The following is a 19,138-nucleotide window of genomic DNA, read 5'->3' as shown; positions in this document are numbered from 1 at the left end:
CCATATTTCATACAGGGGAAGGCGGGATCCGGGAAGGGGATCTGAGCGTGGGTGGTGGTGGGGGACTTCTGCACTGGAGCCCAGGTGGGGAAGGGGCTGAGATCCAGGCAGCTGAAGCTGGCCAGTGTGTCCGGAGCTGCTTCCCATCGGAATCTGCTACCAGTAGCAAAAACCGAACCTCACTTGGAGGCTGGATCCTAAGTGTTTGCAGTAGCAGCCCCCTAGGTGCTTATTTCTGTCTATAGTCACGTGCACTGTTCCCCCACTAGGCACCCACACGTCTGTCTCCTGCCCAATCCCTGGCAGGAACCATGACCCTGGAGAAGACAAGTGCTCCTCCGCTTATCTCGCCTGCAGGGTCTGATCCAGCAGGTCTGCTCAGAGGCCACCATCAGATCCAGTCTCAGACAAAATCTGGCCAGAGGAGGATGTGCCATCCCAGTAGTTAGAACATTGGCCTGCAATATGAAGAGACCCAGGTTCGCTTCCCCTCTGTGTGAGGGAGAGAAAGGACTTGATCTGGGGTCTCCCACACCTCTTAGGGGAGCTTGCTAATAATTTGTTCTAGTGTGTTTCCAGGTACTGAAGTTTCGCTGACTGGTCTATAATTGCCTTGGTCGTTTCTGTTCCCTTTCATAAAGATAGGTACAATGTGCCTTCTCCAGCCCTCTGGGACCTCACCTGTCCTCCACTAGTTTTCAACAATAATTATTAACTGTTCTGAGATTGCTCCAGGGAGTTCTTTATGTGCCCTGGGGTGAATTTTATAAGGCTCTGACAGCTCCAATACATTTAACTTATCTAAATATACTTTAACCTGTTTTTTCCCTAGTTCGGATGGCATTCCTTCCCCTTGCTGTTAATATTAATTGTGTTGAGTATCTGGTCACAATTTTAGTGAAGACTGAACCAAAACAAGCATTAAATACCTCAGGGCTTGGCTACACTTGCAGATGTGCAGCGCTGGGAGTTACAGCTGTGTTTGTACAGCTGTGTAGGGAAAGCGCTGGTGTGTGGCCACACTCACAGCTACCAGCGCTGCAGTGTGGCCACATTTGTAGCATTTTCAGCGCTGTTGGGAGTGATGCATTATGGGCAGCTATCCCAGCATTCAAGTGGCAGCAACGTGCTTTTCAAAAGAGGGGGGTGGGGTGGAGTGTGACAGGGAGCAGGGGAGAGAGAGAGAGTGGATTTTTGGAGCCGACACTGTTCCCTGCCTTGCAAAATCTGAAAATTTCCTCGACCCCTCATTTACTCTTAACTGCAAACTGCCTGCAGACCAGATAAGCAGCTGCTCCAACAGACTCCCTTTCTCCCCCACCCCCCGCTGTTTCTCTCCTCAAGCAAACACTCATCCCCCTGCCTGCCTCATTCACAGCAAGGTAGTGGGTTATCTCAGTTGATTGTTCACAGTCAGTTACAGATTGATCACAGCAAACAGAAGCTGTGTTTGGTTTTTAGATAAGCAGCTCCCAGAGCCCCAAGTTCACAACAAAACAAAGAGGCATCATAACAAAACAAAGAGAGTAATTTAGTTAAAAGCATTCTGGGATATCTCCTAATACCCTGGAGGCCAATAACAGCGCTGGTATGTGGCCACACCTGACGAGCAGCGCTGCAGCACCAGCGCTGCACTCGTTATACCCCAAGCAGACCAGGTGTACAGCCAGCGCTGCAGCCAGGGAGTTGCAGCGCCGGATGTGCCTTGCAGGTGAGGACAGTTACTAAGTTGCATTGCTGGAAAGCCTCCACCAGCACTGCAACTCTCAAGTGTAGCCAAGCCCTCAGTGTCTGTGACCAGGACATGGGTGACCATGCCTAGGAGTCAGAGCCCAGGGTCAGAACAGGAGTCAGAAGCTTGATGCCAGACCCAGGGGTCAGAACTGATGTCCGAGGTCAGGAATCAGAGCCGAGGGTCAGAACTGGGTTACTTGGAATGAGGCAAAAGAGGGGCAAGTTTTGGGCCGAGTTAGGAGCGGGGCTAGAATAAGACAGGAACAAGACTGGAAACAAGCCGGTGCAGGAGCTGACACAGCCCAGCCATGGGATAATGGTTTGAGCAGCCACTGAACCACTTTTGCTGGTGAACTTAAGAGCTGGGCTGCTGACTCTTCCAAGGAAATCAGGCAGTGTAGCCAATCAGACAGCTTACTACAGGCCAGCTGAACTGGTTAGGTTGCCAAGAGACTGGCAGGCCCTGATGGCAACTCATAGGGGCCTCATAGGCCAGTTTTGTGTGGTACTTCCCAGGGAGCTCTTGCAATAGATCCTGGGTATGAATGTTCTCTACTGAATCCCAAGACCACACGTTGGGACTATACACTTTCCAGTCCACCAGGTACTGGAGCCTTCCCCTAACTTGCTGAGAGTTGAGAATTCAGTGGACCAAGTACCCCTCCTGTCCCTGGACTGTTATGGGTGGTGGTGGTGAGTTGGAGCAGTTAGGGTCTGGTTTCTTGGTCTGGGGCTTTAAAAGTGAGATGTGAAAGATGGGGTGGATCTTGAAGGACTCAGGCAGCTGTAACCGGAAAGGCAGTGGGTTCACCCATTCTATAATCTTGAAGGGGCCCAGGTACTGGAAGTCTAGTTTGATGAATGGGAAATTCTATTTAAGGTTGTCATAAACAGATAGTTAAGGGTTAAGGTCTGTTTTACCTGTAAAGGGTTAACATGTAGTACCTGGTGACCACCTGACCAGAGGACCAATCAGAGATAAGATTTTTTCAAACCTCTGTGGAGGGGAGCCTTTGTCTGTGTGAGAACTGTTTTTGGATCTAACAGAGAACAGTCATGTCTCCAAGTTCTCCTGGAGTAGTTTCTACTAATTAATAGTGAGTATTAATTAGAAAGGCGAATTAGTCTTATGATTTGATTTCTATATTTGCAATGGTGTGTTTGCTAAAGGAAATGCTTTATTCCTGTTTGCTGATATTGCTTTTACTGAGAAAAGGGGGAGGGGGAATTCTCTCTAGAGATTGATAAGGTTATACCCTATGAGTGTCCAGCTTGGGCTCATAGAGATTCTGTACTTTCTTTTTGTTCTCTTAATAAATTCTTTTCTTTTCTTTGGACTTGGTTAATTCCTTCCCTTGGGGAAATTCAGGGGAAGGGGAGGGGGAAGTGGGCTGCTTCCCTGTGTGTAGAGATTCAAGGCGTTTGAATCCAGGCATTCTGTCTCCGGAGCAGGCTGGAGAGAGGGAAGAGGGGGGAGGTTCCTCCTCTGTGAATTGATCTGTGTTCCCAAGGGGGGAAACAGGGGTGTCCCGGCCCACGGAATTGACCGGGTGGTGGCAGCCGAAGGGGAGACCTACCCTAGGATTTTGGGGTGGGGGGAAGACATGCGGGTCCTCACTTTGAAACCGCCCAGTTTCAAGTGAGGGTAGACTCTGACAAAGGTTGTGGGCAGAGAGCACCACATCTTGTCCCCCATGGCAAGACAAGGAAGAGCCCAACAGTCTTGGTTTGAATGGTGTTTAAAGGCATCTTTGGGGGACTGCAAATGTTCCTTGAGTTCCTGCTGCACTCAGTGTAGATGGGAGTTTAAATTTGCAGCAGCTGATACTGGGAAACTCACAGGCAAGTCTGGGTGGTAGCGGGAGTGAAAGCCATGGCTTGTAAAAAACAGGCTATGTTGGACTGAGGTGTGGCTTGCATTGTTATATGCAAACTCTGCATAGCACAGCAGGAGATGCCATTCATCCTGGTGATAACTCAAAAGGCAGCAAAGCTACTGCTCCAAGATTTGATTGACCCTCTCTGTTTGCACATTAGTCTGGGGGAGATAGGTGGATGAGGTGAGGAACTTGATGCCAAAGAGTCTAGAAATTGACACCATATTTGGGAGATGCACTGCGGCCCTGGTCTGATATAATGCCCATTGTTAACCCATGGTAGCAGAAGACATTTTTTCAGGAAGAACCATGCCATTTCCTGTGCAATAGGAACAATACCAAATGGGATGAAGTGCACCATCTTTGTTAGGAAGTCAACAATAACCAGGATTACCGAGTTTTCCCTGGGAGCAGGGCAGTTCTATGCTGAAATCCATTTATGTAATAGACCAAGGCTACAGGGGTCTTGAATTGGCCAAAATGGCTCTGAAACAGTGAATTGTGACATAGTTTCAATTCCTGAAGCCTCAGCTGTTGCTCTGGAACTTGAATACAGTCCTTGGGACAGAGGAGGCCATTCTATAGTCAGAATTTAGAGTTTAGTCAGGTACCCACATCAGTCAGGATCTGGTGGATTTGGGTAGAAAACGGATCATTGGAGAGCCGGGAGTGGATGGAGGATATCACTCAGACTGCTGTCTATTGTCCCGTTCACAAAGTTGGAAACCTTGAGCATGGTGGTAGAGGGCTCTTTGCCAGGATCATGAAGTCTAAATAATAAGATGGGTGAACTAGAATGCCTCGTGTTAAAGGAGCATATTGATATAATAGGCATCACCAGGTTTCTATGGAGTGAGGACAATCAATTGGACACAATCATTCTGGGTTACCAAATATATCAGAAGGACAGAACAAGTCATGGGTGGAGGGAGTGGCACTATATGTGAAAGAAAATGTAGGAAAAAATGAAGTAAAAATCTTAAATGAATCCACATGTTCCATAGAATCTCTATGCTCTAATAAGAATATAACAAGAGGGATCTATTATCGACCACCTGACCAGGACAATGACAGTGATGATGAAATGCTTAGAGAAGCTATCAAAATAAAAAACTCAATGGAGGATTTCAATTATCCCCATATTGACTGGGTACATGTCACCTAGGATGAAATGCAGAGACAAAATTTCTTGATACTTTAAATGACTGCTTCTTGGAGCAGCTGGTACAGGAACCCACAAGGGAAGAGGCAATTCCCAATTTAGTCCTGAGTGGAGTACAGGATCTGGTCCAAGAAGTAACTATAAAAGGACTGCTTGGAAATAGTGATCATAATATAATAACATTTAACATCCCTGTGGTGGAAAGAACACCTCAACAGCACAACACTGTGGCATTTACTTTCAGAAAGGGGAACTGTGCAAAAATTATGAAATTAGTTAAACAGAAATTAAAAGGTACAGTGACTAGAGTGAAATCTCTGCAAGCTGCATGGACACTTTTCAAAGACACTATAATAGAGGCCCAACTTAAATGTACACCCCAAATTAAAAAACATAGTAAAAGAACTAAAAAGAGCCACCGTGGTTTAACAACCATGTAAAAGAAGCAGTGAGAGATAACAAGGCATCTTTTAAAAAGTGAAAGTCCAATTTTAGTGAGGTAAATAGAAAGGAGCATAAACACTGCCAAATTCAGTGTAAATATGTAGTAAGAAAAGCCAAAAAGGAGTTTGAAGAATGGCTAGCCAAAAACTCCAAAGGTAATAACAAAATGTTTTTAAGTACATCAGAAGCGGAAAGCCTGCTAAACAACCAGTGGGGCCCCTGGATGATAGATATATAAAAGGAGCACTTAAAGATGATAAAGTCATTGCGGAGAAACTAGATGAATTCTTTGCTTCTGTTTTCACGGCTGAGGATGTTAGGAAGATTTCCAAACCTGAACCATCTTTTGTAGGTGACAAATCTGAGGTATTGTCACAGATTGAAGTGTCACTAGAGGAGGTTTTGGAATTAACTGATAAACTCAACATTAACAAGTCACCCGGACCAGATGGCATTCACCCAAGAGTTCTGAAAAAACTCAAATGTGAAATTGCGGCACTATTAACTATGGTTTGTAACCTGTCCTTTAAATCGGCCTCTGTACCCAATGACTGGAAGTTAGTTATTGTAACACCGATATTTAAAAAGGGCTCTAGGGGTGATCCTCGCAATTACAGACAGGTAAGTCTAACGTCAATACCGGGCAAATTAGTTGAGATAACAGTAAAGAATAAAATTGTCAGACACATAAACGAACATAACTTGTTGGGCAAGAGTCAACATGGTTTCTGTAAAAGTAAATCATGTCTTACTAATCTATTAGAGTTCTTTGAAGGGGTCAACAAACATGTGGACAAGGGGGATCCAGTGGACATAGTGTACTTAGATTTCCAGAAAGCCTTTGACAAGGCCTGTCACCAAAGGCTCTTACCTAAATTAAGTTGTCATGAGATAAGAGGGAAGATCCTTTCATGGATTGAGAACTGGTTAAAAGACAGGGAACAAAGGGTAGGAATAAATGGTAAATTTTCAGAATGGAGAGGGGTAACTAGTGGTGTTCCCCAAGGGTCAGTCCTCGGACCAATCCTATTGAATTTATTCATAAATGATCTGGAGAAAGGGGTAAACAGTGAGGTGGCAAAGTTTGCAGATGATACTAAGCTGCTCAGGACAGTTAAGACCAAAGCAGATTGTGAAGAACTTCAAAAAGATCTCACAAAACTAAGTGATTGGGCAACAAAATGGCAAATGAAATTTAATGTGGATAAATCTAAAGTAATGCACATTGGAAAAAATAACCCCAACTATACATACAATATGATGGGGGCTAATTTAGCTACAACGAGTCAGGAAAAAGATCTTGGAGTCATCGTGGATAGTTCTCTGAAGATGTCCATGCAGTGTGCAGAGGCGGTCAAAAAAGCTAACAGAATAAGGGATAGAGAATAAGACGGAGAGTATCTTATTGCCCTTATATAAATCCGTGGTACGCCCACATCTCGAATACTGCGTACAGATGTGGTCTCCTCATCTCAAAAAAGATATACTGGCTTTAGAAAACGTTCAGAAAAGGGCAACTAAAATGATTAGGGGTTTGGAATGGGTCCTGTATGAGGAGAGATTAAAGAGGCTAGGACTTTTCAGCTTGGAAAAGAGAAGACTGAGGGGGAATATGATAGAGGTATATAAAATCATGAGTGATGTCGAGAAAGTGGATAAGGAAAAGTTATTTACTTTTCCCCATAATATAAGAACTAGGAGCCACCAAATGAAATTAATGGGCAGCAGGTTTAAAACAAATAAAAGGAAGTTCTTCATGCAGCGCACAGTCAACCTGTGGGTCTCCTTGCCTTAGGAGGTTGTGAAGTCCAGGACTATAACAGGATTTAAAAGAGGACTAGAGGTCTCAACGCTGGGGGTACAAACGCGGCTCCCCTGATAATCTGCCTGGTCCCAGCTCAGGCTGGAGGGAATCTCTGTCCCTGACAGAGACCCCGCGGCACAGACTGGCCCCTCCCAGCACTGCTGATCTTCCCGCCCCTAGTGGTGCGGGCCAGTTACTGCAGATAACTGGACTTTCTGTGCTGACCGGACGCTGCCAGTTTCTCTTTTCAACTGGAGGTTCCAGTCGAAAACCGGACACCTGGGAACCCCCAGCCCCCACCTTTCCCCATCCCCTACCCCAGGGGTAGCAGGTGGTGGAGGATGGGATCATTCACTCCTGTCAGAATTTTCTACCCCTGTGAAATCTCAGAGTAAAATATGAAAAATATATATATTTTAATTTAGAAAATATTATTGTAACAAGGTGTAAATTCAGGAATATTTTAAATTATATTTCAACAGTATTTCAGAAACAAGCATCTAAACATATTTTTAGAAATGGAATTATTGACATTTATTTTTGATTCTTCCCTCAAATCTATATTGAAGTTTAATGTCTCTAAATAACGTCATTGTGAAATTTCAGGAAATCCAAAATATTTATCTTAACAAAATAAACTATTAAATTGTCTGACTTGTGTCATAAACATCACAACTCCACACGTGTGCAGCTGCTCTCCCGCTCCCCCTCTCTTTATTGCCTTGACTGGTTCTCTCTGGAAGGCAGGGCATATACCCTCACATCCTGCGCTACACCTTTGAAAATTAATAGTTGAAAAAATGATAGAATTAAATAAGCAATATATTTAAGTGAACTCACACAAGGTTATAAAATAATCTTTGAACTTCTGTCAGCATTAATTCATAGGATTTTTAACTTTCTAACTACATATCAAGATATGACCCTTCCTTTCTTTTTCTCACATCAATTAACAAAACCCAGTCCTCAACCTCAAATGCTATTTTCCTGCAGATAGAAATCTCTTCTTCAATCTCCATTTTTTTAGTTAATATTTCTAAAGAAATATAATTTGCAGGCAATGGACTGTCAGTATCCACTGTTGATTTCAATGTGCTGCCGGGCTCTTTGTGTTCTTGGTTATAAGGACACAACACATGTAGTTTGATATAGAAATAGAGAAGGGGTTGTATTCCTTTACTCAATCATCACAAATTAACTTCATTGTATTAAAGACGCTGCCACTTAATGACACACAACATGAAATTTGGTGAAGCTTCCTTGGGAAACCTTTCTTCTCAGCCATAAATCAGTCGAAAGGGTGACATTTTTATTGTCATGTGAGGTTTAGAGTGCAAAGAAAAGAAAGTTGCTCATTACAATTCCTCTGGGTTCTGTCCATCACCTTTTGAAATGCTCTGTAAAAATAGTGACTGATTGATCTAATTCCGTGAAATTAGCAATTGAACCTCATTTCTTGAAGAGCTAGCTGAGCGGAGCATGCGCGTTATGAACATTTTCAATGTAATAATTCAGTTTTGAAAATTGATTCACAATATGCCATTCATGACAGAGTGCCCTAAACTTACCTTGATTATTTGAAAATAAATACCCTAAAATTATCTTCCGATGGATTCATTTGTGGTTTTTAACCAATTTGCTGGTATCTAGGTGGCATGGGCTCCTGAAGATATATGTTTTTCCTAGTTTTTAACACAGGGAAATTTTAATCTAAAAATAGATAATTTACCCCTAAAATTTCCTCCAAAAATATCTGCATTCCTTTCCGTATTTCTCACTGAATTATGTGTCATTACTGTGGTTTCTTATCCAATCTTAGTGTGTTATTACATGGGAAAATATGATGGCAAATAGGTTAATATGCAACATGGTTTTCACTATCTGACAAGACAAAAAATGTGTTTGTTACTCACAATTGACAGCATGAAGTGTCATGAAGAGATCCCAGGCAATGTTCATTTTTAATTTCTAACTCTGAATGGGCTCCCGCATCAGTTCCTGCAACCCCTGGCTGGCAGACCTCTGTGTGAATTAAGCAGCAGGCAGTCTGCCAGGAACCTCCACCAAGTGTCTTTAGTACTTTTTATGGTGCATCATAACATAGCAGCCATTACAAGGAGCCCCCTTCCTTTTCCCTGATTCAGACTTTTATTCTGCTGCTTTCTTCTCAGTGCTGAGCTAGTGACCTCCTGCTGCTCCGCTCTGCAGTTCCTCACCGGCCACTGCCACATCAAACTGACTACATCAAACAAAGCTCCCCCCTCCACTGGCACCCACCACAACGGCCTGGACCTGAGCAGCTGGGGATTGGGTGAGTGTCGTGACATTCTGCCCCCCCACCCCGCCGCAGTCACCGCTCCTGCCCCAGGCTGGGCAAGGGGCAGCCCCATCCCCCACTGAACAATGATGAAAAGCGTTTGCTGCCTCCTGAAGAACATCACAAAAGAAGGGGCTACAGTTTGTTTTAATTTTAGAAAATATTTGCTATTGAGGGTTATTGATCCAAGACCACTCGGTTGTTTCTGTATTGAAAAGAGTATTAATAAAGTTGATATTATTAGTTAAATAAATGTTCTTACGATAGTGATATTGTGCAACGGTGGGAAACTGTTAAACGCTTATTGTTTCCAGTTCATTTTTACATTATTTTAAAAAATTGAGATCGGCTTACAAGGCAGGTGCGGGGGTTGGGACTTGGACCCATTCTGACCACCACCAAAAATTATACAAACCTGCTGCCCCTGTGACGCTGGGCCAGCACAATGGGCAATAGAAGTCGTTGCTGCACCATATCATCCATTAATTAACTTGTAATAGCTGATTAGAGGCTTTATTTTGCAGCAATAATAAATACAGATAATGATAAACAATTAGCTTGGCTGATGTTTAAAAACACTTCAGAGGATTTAACATGGGGAAAGATAATTTAACAGGGAGCCATCCACTCAGGTCCACTTCATTGCAGGGCTTGTAAAGTTAAGTTCAATCTAAGCAGGACATTTGCATGGCATGATATCCTGTAGGAACTGCTGCAAACCATATGACAGAGGCACCAGGGTGATCAGAACCTTCTCTAACTCCCTGGGTTTTCTCTGCTGTCTTTCCTATGAAACCAGAGAGCCTTACTCAGAGCATTCAAAGGTCTCCTTGGAGATCTAAGAGGGGACCCAAACCAAGCAGTGGAAACACAAACTGTCTGATGGAACCAGCACATGATAATTGAAAGGGCCTCAAATGCCACAGCTCTGGACAGTTTCTTGTCCCTGAAGAAGTCAAACCTATTTTAATCTACAGTCTGTGCACTGAGGATATCTGACTTACCCAGCAAGGCAGAAATAGAACCCAGGTCTCCTGATTCTTAGCCCAGTACCATAACCATTAGACCATTCTGACTCCCCTGGAACATGGTTTCTTTACAGCCTCCACCATGTCTTTGATGTCTCTGCTACTCTCACCAGATCCCTCCATGGCCCTGGGGCTATCATCCTTTCCACACCACTATCTCCCTGTCTTCATGTCTCCCCATTCTTATCATATGTGATAGTGTTCTTGGGCAAAGAGGCCATCACTGCCATTGCTACACCCCAGGCATGCAGGTGGCTTACTCCCTGCATGCGTTGCATTCATAGCTGAAGGCTGCAGGATCATTGCATAGGAAGTGGAGAGGAGATGGGCAGACAAAAACTGCTCTGAAGCTGCTTGGTGGACGATAGGGGAGTGAGTGATTGCTGGACCCAGACTAGCAGGAGGCTAGTCTGTAAAAGAGGCTTATTGGAACTTCTCTGAGGGTGAGATTTTATCTCTATTCAGCTTCTTACTGTATTAGGCATAGGCTTGCGTGTTTTATTTTATTTTGTTTGGTAATTCACTTTGTTCTGTATGTTATTATTTGGAACCACTTAAATCCTACTTTTTGTATTTAATAAAATCACTTTTTATTTATTAATTAACTCAGAGTATGTATTAATACCCAGGGGAGCAAACAGCTGTGCATCTCTCTCTGTCAGTGTTATAGAGGGCGAACAATTTATGAGTTTACCCTGCATACACTTTATACAGTGTAAAACGGATTTATTGGGGGGTTGGACCCGATTGAGACCTGGGCATCTGAGACAAGAACACTTCTTAAGCTGCTTTCAGTTAAGCCTGTGGTTTGTGGGATGTGGTTCTGACCTGGGTCTGTGTTTGTAGCTGGCAAGCATGTCTGGCACAATCGGGCAGGGTTCTGGAGTCCCTAATTGGCAGGGAAAGACTGAAAGGGGTAGAAACTGCCATTGCTTAGAAAACTAAAGCTGCGAGTCTCACCTCATCACATGCTTCCAGGAGCTGGGGCTGTAACAAACACAACAAATGTAATGCGACTCATGATAAAGTCATGAGAGGTGGTGACAGTGCTTGCACTAAGGCCTGTTTACACTGAGGAAGAGCAGCCTTAATGTAAATGAAAATCAGCTCTTTGAAACACTGATGCCAGATTAGCAAAGTTTTTAGCTTGTGAATTTAATATCGTAGTCTTATAAGGTTTAGAGTTTATCAGTAAATGGTGATAAATGTTGATTTCATTTTACACATGCAAACCAATGACAATATATTTCCATTGACAATAATCAGAATGTACAGACAGGCACAAAAAGAACAGCGCTGTATGAGAACTTAGTAGAGTTTGATTTCAGGATAGTTACTTTGCATCTTTTGACATGTGATGTTGACAATTTGTGTTTTAATGGTTATAAAGCTATAAATTTTTGGATTTCAGTGTCTGCTTGTGTAATGCTGACAGACCCCAGTGGTCAGGATTGAACTTGGGATCTCTAGAGCTTATTACATGAGCCTCTATGACAAAGGTGGGCACACTACAGCCCATGGGCCACATCTGGCCCATAGGACCATCCTGTCTGGCCCTTGAGCTCCTAGCTGGGGAGGCTAGCCCCCAGCTCCTCCCCCACAGCCTCTGCTCACCATGCCACTGCCAGCACTCTGGCCCACCAAGCCTGCCAGGCAGTGCAGTGGCATGGCTGCAAGCTTCTGCTGCTGTAAGCAGAATGGTAAGGGGATGGGGAACGGTGGGGCAGGAGGTCCTGAGGGACAGTCAGGGGACAGGGAGCAGAGGGCAGTTGGAGAGGGTGGAGGTTCTGGGGGAGGGGGTGGTGGTCAGGGGATAGGGAGCAAGTGTAGCGGGGGTGGACAGGCATGGTGTCCCTGTGGGTGTGGCTAGGGGTCAGGCCAGTCAGGGGATGAGGATGGGAATTCGGGGGGGGGATCCCAGGGGGCCTGGTGGGGGTGTGGATAGGGTAGGGTTGCCATTCCTCTTTACATGTCCAGCTTTTTGCGTTAAAAAATAGCATCGGGGGGGAGGGGGATTTGCAAATGTCCAAGATTTCCCCGCCATGCAGAGTGCATGTGGCTGACAGGGCAGCCGGCCAGATCGTGCCACTCGTGTGGGTCTCCGCTTCCCCCTCCTCTCCCCTGCAGCTTCAGTGATCACCGGCCCGGCAGTTCTCGAGCCCCTCCCCTGCATTCTCAGATCCCCAGCTGCCGGGCTGTTTGCATCAGGCCTCCAGGAGCTCTCATGCTCCTTCCTTCTCCTCCTCCCCTGCTGCCCAGCGTGCTGCTCTGTGGCCAGGGGCGGCTCTAGCAATTTTGCCGCCCCAAGCACAGCGGCACGCCACGGGGGGCGCTCTGCTGATCGCCAGTCCCACGGCTCCGGTGGACCTCCTGCAGACATGCCTGCGGGAGGTCCACCAGAGCCGCGGGACCAGCGGACCCTCCACAGACACGCCTGTGGGAGGTCCACCGGAGCCGCCTGCCACCCTCCCGGCGACAGGCAGAGTGCCCCCTGCAGCATGCCGCCCCAAGCACGCGCTTGGCGCGCTGGGGTCTGGAGCCGGCCCTGTCTGTGGCACTCTGTGGGGGTGGGGACGGGGCTGTGCGCTCTGCTGGGGAGCCAGACACGCTGTTCTGAGCCGCACAGTAAGGGCCAGGGCTGCCCAGAGGATTTGGGTGGGCCTGAGGCAAAGCAACGTTGCAATATTATAGTAACATGTATTTGGAAATGTAAAAAATAACCAGTGAAATACATTCAAAAATTAATTTTTAATAATTTGAAAATACACAAAATACATTATTTAAAAACATTAAGTGCTTTAATGGTATGTATACGTTTGCAACTACATAATGCTTCTTATGAAATCGTTTTTTTACAAATTGTTCTGAACATTAATTATACAGCTGCAATTTTTTTCCTCGCTTTCATTTTGGTGAACTCATTAATAATGTCATCAAAACTTATGTCTTTGGCCATTTCATATTCTGTGCTTAAAGTGAGCAAATGATTCAACCTTTCTTCCCCGGTGGCTGAATGCAAATGATTTTTAATCAATGTTAGCTTACTCAAGGCACACTCTCCCGATGCTACCGACACAGGCAACACTGTTAGTAGGTGTAAACAAACACAAATCTCCAGAAACACATTTTCCAGCCCTTTTTTGAAGAGAGCATTAAGACGTGTAAGTGCAGAGGTTATATGTCCATCAACTCTTAAGTTGGAATCTTCTTTTATTTTGTAAAAGATTCTAAGTTCCTCTTTAAGATCTTCTCTCTGGAGATCTTTTGGATAGACTGTGGCCAAAGTGTCAACAAACTTTTCTATAGAAGATTCATCCACTTTATCTGGTGGACACAAAATAGGTGAAAATAAATTTGAGACTTCAGCCATTCTTTCACCAAGACCTCCTAGCTCTGATAGAAGCAATCCATTGTTGGTAAGGAACACCTGTATTTTGAACTGAATATTGGGAGAGTCAAATGTATAGTCTGCATCCCCTGTGTCATCAAAGAATCGCTTGTTTTTCCAGATCCTTGAGTCACTTTTCATTTTTGGGTCAATGCTGAGGCTTGAAGCGACTTGTTTGGCTTCTTCAAAAAAAAATTGGCCAAGAATCTTTCATTGTTTGAATGTCCTTGACTAAGTTGCTCACGTGTTTAGCTCCCTCTTCCATTGTTAATTTGGCACTTTATAGGACCTTGTTCTTATCATCAATACACTGAAGCACTTTAAACCATATTGTAGTAAGAAGTATAAATTCAAAGGACTTAAGCCACTTAATCAAACAGTCCACATCTGCCTGGATTTCGGGAGGTAAATGAAGCTCCTCTTCAATTTTAATTAAACTTTCCAGCACGCCTGTGTGATTCTTGATTAGGGAGCAAGCAGCATCAACTCTTGCACTCCACCTAGTTTTAGATACAGAGTGAAGAGAGATATTTGCAATGGTCTGCAAAATTTTCCATCTTGCAGGGCTAAGAGCAAATACTTTATAGAGTTTCTGAACATTTCCAAAATATGTTTTTACCTCTACACTGGTTTCCACAGCGTGGGTGCCACAGAGGTTCAGCGTGTGAGCACTGCATGGAGAAAAATAGGCTTGGGCATTTTCTTCCAAAATATTTGTCTTTACTCCCTGAAATTTTCCTGACACGTTAGAGGCATTGTCATATCCCTGCCCTCTGCACCAAGATAGTTCTAAGTCACATTCTTTTAAAAACCTCTTTATCTGTTCTGCTATATCTGCGCCAGTCTTCTTTTCAAAATCTACTAGTTTAACAAATCTTTCATGCACATCCCAATTTCCATTTTGTTGCATCACATATCTGAGAATAAAAACTAACTGTTCTTTGTGTGAAACATCAGGTGTACCGTCAACACCGATGCTGAAATATCGGGCTTTTCTTACCTCTTCAAGAATAGAGTTTAAAACTTTCTCCCCACACAGTTTCAAGAACTCATTCTGATTATGCCATGACAGGCAGTGAGCCTGCATTCTTTGACCAGACTCTCTGCATTGAGCTACCATCTCCAGATGTTGTTTCACCTCAATATTGTTCTTGCCCATAAGCTTCAGTGTTGACAAGAAAAGCCCACAGTTGAAATGGCAGATTATTCTTTGTTAGGAAAAGAATTACGTCAACAATGGCAGTTAATATTTTACACCATTTTTCCTCCTCCTGTTTAATACTATCCTGTAATGCTGCATCAATGCCTCTTTTATCAGTCTGAAATAATTCCTTCTACTTAATGTAATTGCTCAAATGTAGCACCTTTTCTTCATGGGGGAATAGCTCAGTGGTTTGCGCATTAGCTTCCTCAACCCAAGGTTGTGAGCTCAATCCTTAAGGGCAAAAATCACTACTTGGCTTGGCTAGCAAAGGCACCAGGCAAGACTCAATCCTTTCCAGTTCTATGAGATCTAGGTATACCTCCATATATATATGACTCTTGATTTTCTCATAAATCTTTTTCTGATTATCAGCAATTCCAATGGGCTGCTGGGTGATGGTGATGGTTGGTGCTAATGGGCTGTCACTACCTGGGGGTGGCGCTGCTGCCCAGGGCTGGTGGCTCAGAGGGGCTGGGCTCAGAGCTGGGGGTCAGGGCTGTGGAGAGGATGGTGTCGGGGGGTACCCAGCCCAGAGCTGGGGGTCAGGGCTGTGGAGAGGATGGGGTCAGGAGGTGCCCAGCTCAGAGTGGCTGGGCTTGGAGCTTGGGGTCGGGGATGGGGTCAGGGGTGCCCAGCTCAGAGTGGCTGGGCTTGGAGCTGGGGGTCGGGGATGGAGTCAGGGGGTGCCCAGCTCAGAGAGGCTGGGCTTGGAGCTGGGGGTCAGGGCTGTGGGGGGATGGGGTCAGGGGGTGCTCAGCTCAGAGGGGCTGGGCTTGGAGATAGGGGTCAGGGCTGTGGGGGGATGTGGTCAGGGGATGTCTGGCTCAGAGGTGCTTACCATGCTGCTTACCCCCACCTCCCCCCTCTCCCAGAGCCTCAGTTAGCCGCATCCAGGAGCGGTCTGGACAGTGCTGCAGTGGCGTGGCTCCAGCGGGGCCTGAGCTCACAGCCCTGCCCCCTTACCACGAGGCTCTGAGCAGGAGGAGCTCAGGCCCCTCCAGAGCCACTTTGCTGCAGCGCTGTCCAGGGCTGCTCCAGGACACGGTGCGCTGAGGCACCGGGGGATGGGGGAAGACAGAGGCGGGGCCAGGGAGAGATATTCTCGTGGGGCTGGGGGCCTCTACAGGGCCTGGGGCAAATTGCCCCACTTGCCCCTCCCCGGGGGCCCTGCTTAACAAAACGAAAGACTCCTAATGGAGCCTTAATTAGTTCTGCCTTTGAACAGTGGAGAGGAGCAAGTTAAACCATGCCTAGGACTCTTGGGCAAAGTCCACACTTCCCAGCAAGCACACCTGTCCCCACCCTCTCTTAACCTTCATAGAGTTCTGGCATCCAAGCCCCTGCTTAGCGAGCCTCAATAATGACAGGTTAAGTGAGAGGTGGGTAAACTATGGCCTGCAGCCACATCTGGCCTGCAGGATTGTCCTGCCCAGCTCTTGAGCTCCCAGCCAGAGAGGCTAGTCCCAGGCCCCTTTCCTGTAGCCACGCAGCCATGTGGGCAGAATGGCTGGCTCTGGCTGGGCGGTGGGGCTGCAAGCTCGTATCGATCTGAGCGGCATGGTAAGAGGACAGGGGTTTGGATTAGGGGCAGGGGGTCTTGGGGGGCAGTCAGGGGACAGGGAGCGGTCAGGGGACAGGCATGGAAGTCCCGGAGGGCCTGTCAGGGGGAGGGGGTGTGGATGGCGGGTGTAGTCAGTGGACAGGGAGAAGGAGGTGTTGGATGGGGGGTGGGGTCCTGGGGGGAAGTTTGGGGTGGGGGTCCCAGGAGGGGGCGGTCAGGGGACAAGGAGAAGGGGCAGTTGGATGGTCAGGGGTTCTGCGTGGGCCAGTCAGGGGTTGGGAAGTGGGAGTGGGTGGATAGAGGGCAGGGACCAGGCTGTTTGGGGAGGCACAGCCTTCCCTAGCTGGTGCTCCATCCAGTTTTGTAACCCCAAAAAGTTTGCCCACCCGTGGACTAAGTGCTACTCTGCTGCCCTTTACTCATACAATAAAGATAACACTATTTCATTACCCCACATTCAATACTGAAGTGATTTGTAACCCAACACCAGCCACAGTTGATCACTTTGGCAACATAGCTCTGGGTGCTGGATACCTAGGCAGAGTCAATGTGTTCACGTAAATACAGTCTGCACCTGAAGCCTTTCCCCCTCCCCAGCTAGCTGTCAGGGGAGACCTCATTCAGACCCTGCTTGCACATGAAACAATTTGGACCCTGACACGTCCCTGCACGTCAATGGCACAGAGAGCCACAGCTGGTATCTGTGTCCTGCTCTTCTTTCTCTCCCCATGTCCTGTTCTCTCCTCCTTCAGCTCTTACCCCTCCAACAGCCCTGCTTCACCCATATTAACTCCTGCAGCCATTAGCCCGGATAACATTAGCAGGGATGGCTCTAGGCACCAGCAAAGCAATCACCTGCTTGGGGCAGCCCATTTGCAGGGGCGGCATGGGAGCAGAGAACCAACAGGGGTCTCTGGGAGCTGTAGTTCCTTGGTTAGATTCCTGCCTACAGAGCCAGCCCTGGAGCAGGGAAAGAACTACATTTCCCAGCATTCCCTTGGCCACTACCAACTGGAAAGGAAGGAGGGCAGCACGCTGTGAGTGGAGAGTTGCACTGTGAATGGTAGGGAGACCATATTTTAACATTCAAAAACCAGGACACTCCAGGGGGAGGGAAGCCCCACTCTGCCACCATCCACTCCCTCCGACTGCCCCCCACAGAAACCCCAACCCATCCAACTCCCCCACCGATCACCTCCTCCCGGGATCCCTGCCCCTAACTGCCCCCCAGGACCCCACCCCCTATGTAAGCGCTACTGGTCCTTGTCCCCTGATTGCCCCCTCCCGGGACCCCTGCCCCTTGGAACCCCACCCCCTATCTAAGCCTCCCTTCTCCTTGTCCCAAACTGCCCCCTCCAGAGACACCCCCACAACTTCCCCCCAGGACCCCACCCCCTACCTGTCCCCTGACAGCCCCCTGGGACTCCCATGTCTATCCAACTGCTGCCTGTCCCCTGACTGCCCCCCTGAACCTCTGATCCATCTAACCCCCCCCTTCTCCCTCCCCCTGACTGCCCCCCCAACCTCCACCCCATCCAACCCCCCCCGCTCCCTGTCCCTTGACTGCCCCCCCAGAACCCCCTACCCCTTCTCCAACACCCCAGCCTCTTTACTGTGCCACTCAGACCAGCGTGTCTGGCTCCGCGCCCCTCCAAACATGCTGCTGCATACATGCTGTCATGCTCCCCCACGGAGCCCACAGCCAGCCCAGCACACACACACCCAGCACCTGCCTTCCAGATTTGAACACCTCAAAATTCAGGAGTGCTCAAGCTCAGTTTGGGCAGCTGTTACTTCATTTCTCCCAAATCAAATATACTGATCCACTGTAACTTGCTGTAGAAAAAGTAGGATAAAATTGAGCAAGAAATGCTTCCCAGGGGTTATTAGGACTGGAATTGCTATTTTTAACAGCCATTGCCTTTATGTTTGTTTGTTTGTTTGTTTGTTTAAAAGGAAGACAGTGATACTGCATTGGCAAATTCCCCATAGAAACAAAGAGAGGAACAAAAGAATAATAAAGGCACCTCAACTTTTCCTCATTTATGGAGGACAGTCTTATAATATACATCCAGATATCCTCCAATCACACAAGTTGAAAATTGTTTCACTTTACTGCAGCTCTGTCTGTTTTGTGCACATCCCAAATTCCTGCTGAATGACCTGCTGTGGGAGCGAGCTACCAGTGATCCAGGGCTGTGGCAGAAGGAGGGTGCGGGGGGGGGGGAGCGAGGGAGAGCCCAGGGCTGGGGCGGCAGCGGGGTGGGAGGAGGGCACTGGTGGGGGGGAAAGGGGGAAGCCCAGCACTGGGGAGGCAGGGTTTGTGTGTTGTGGGGAGAGCCCAGGGCTGGGGCAGCAGGAGGATGTGTGGGGGAGCCCAGGGCTGGGACGGGGGGCAGACACATTTTTTTTGCTTGAGGCGGCCAAAAACCTAGAGCCGGCTCTGCACAGGGGGCAGGTCTCTCTCACCTTCCCTCCAAGTGGAGTCCCCCGGGGCAGGGGCCGGGCCGGGGCCCTGGCCAGGCTGGAGGCTCTGCCCTGGGAGAGGCTCCTGGGGAGCAGCGGGAAGGGCCCTGCTGGAGATTCCCCTCTCCCGGCTGCAGCCAGGGCTCCGGGCTC

General features: G+C 47.2%; 1 protein-coding gene across 1 annotated transcript in view; it reads right to left on the bottom strand.

Moving 5' to 3' along the window:
* Positions 1 to 19,138, bottom strand: part of LOC123345325 (maestro heat-like repeat-containing protein family member 1) — a 315,313-nt gene that overhangs the window by 167,312 nt on the left and 128,863 nt on the right. The window lies entirely within an intron of this gene.

This window comes from Mauremys mutica, chromosome 12 (assembly GCF_020497125.1).
Source record: "Mauremys mutica isolate MM-2020 ecotype Southern chromosome 12, ASM2049712v1, whole genome shotgun sequence".
NCBI lineage: Eukaryota > Metazoa > Chordata > Testudines > Geoemydidae > Mauremys > Mauremys mutica.
The sequence above is the reverse complement of the archived record's forward strand: the minus strand, read 5'-3'. Positions and strand labels throughout refer to the sequence as shown.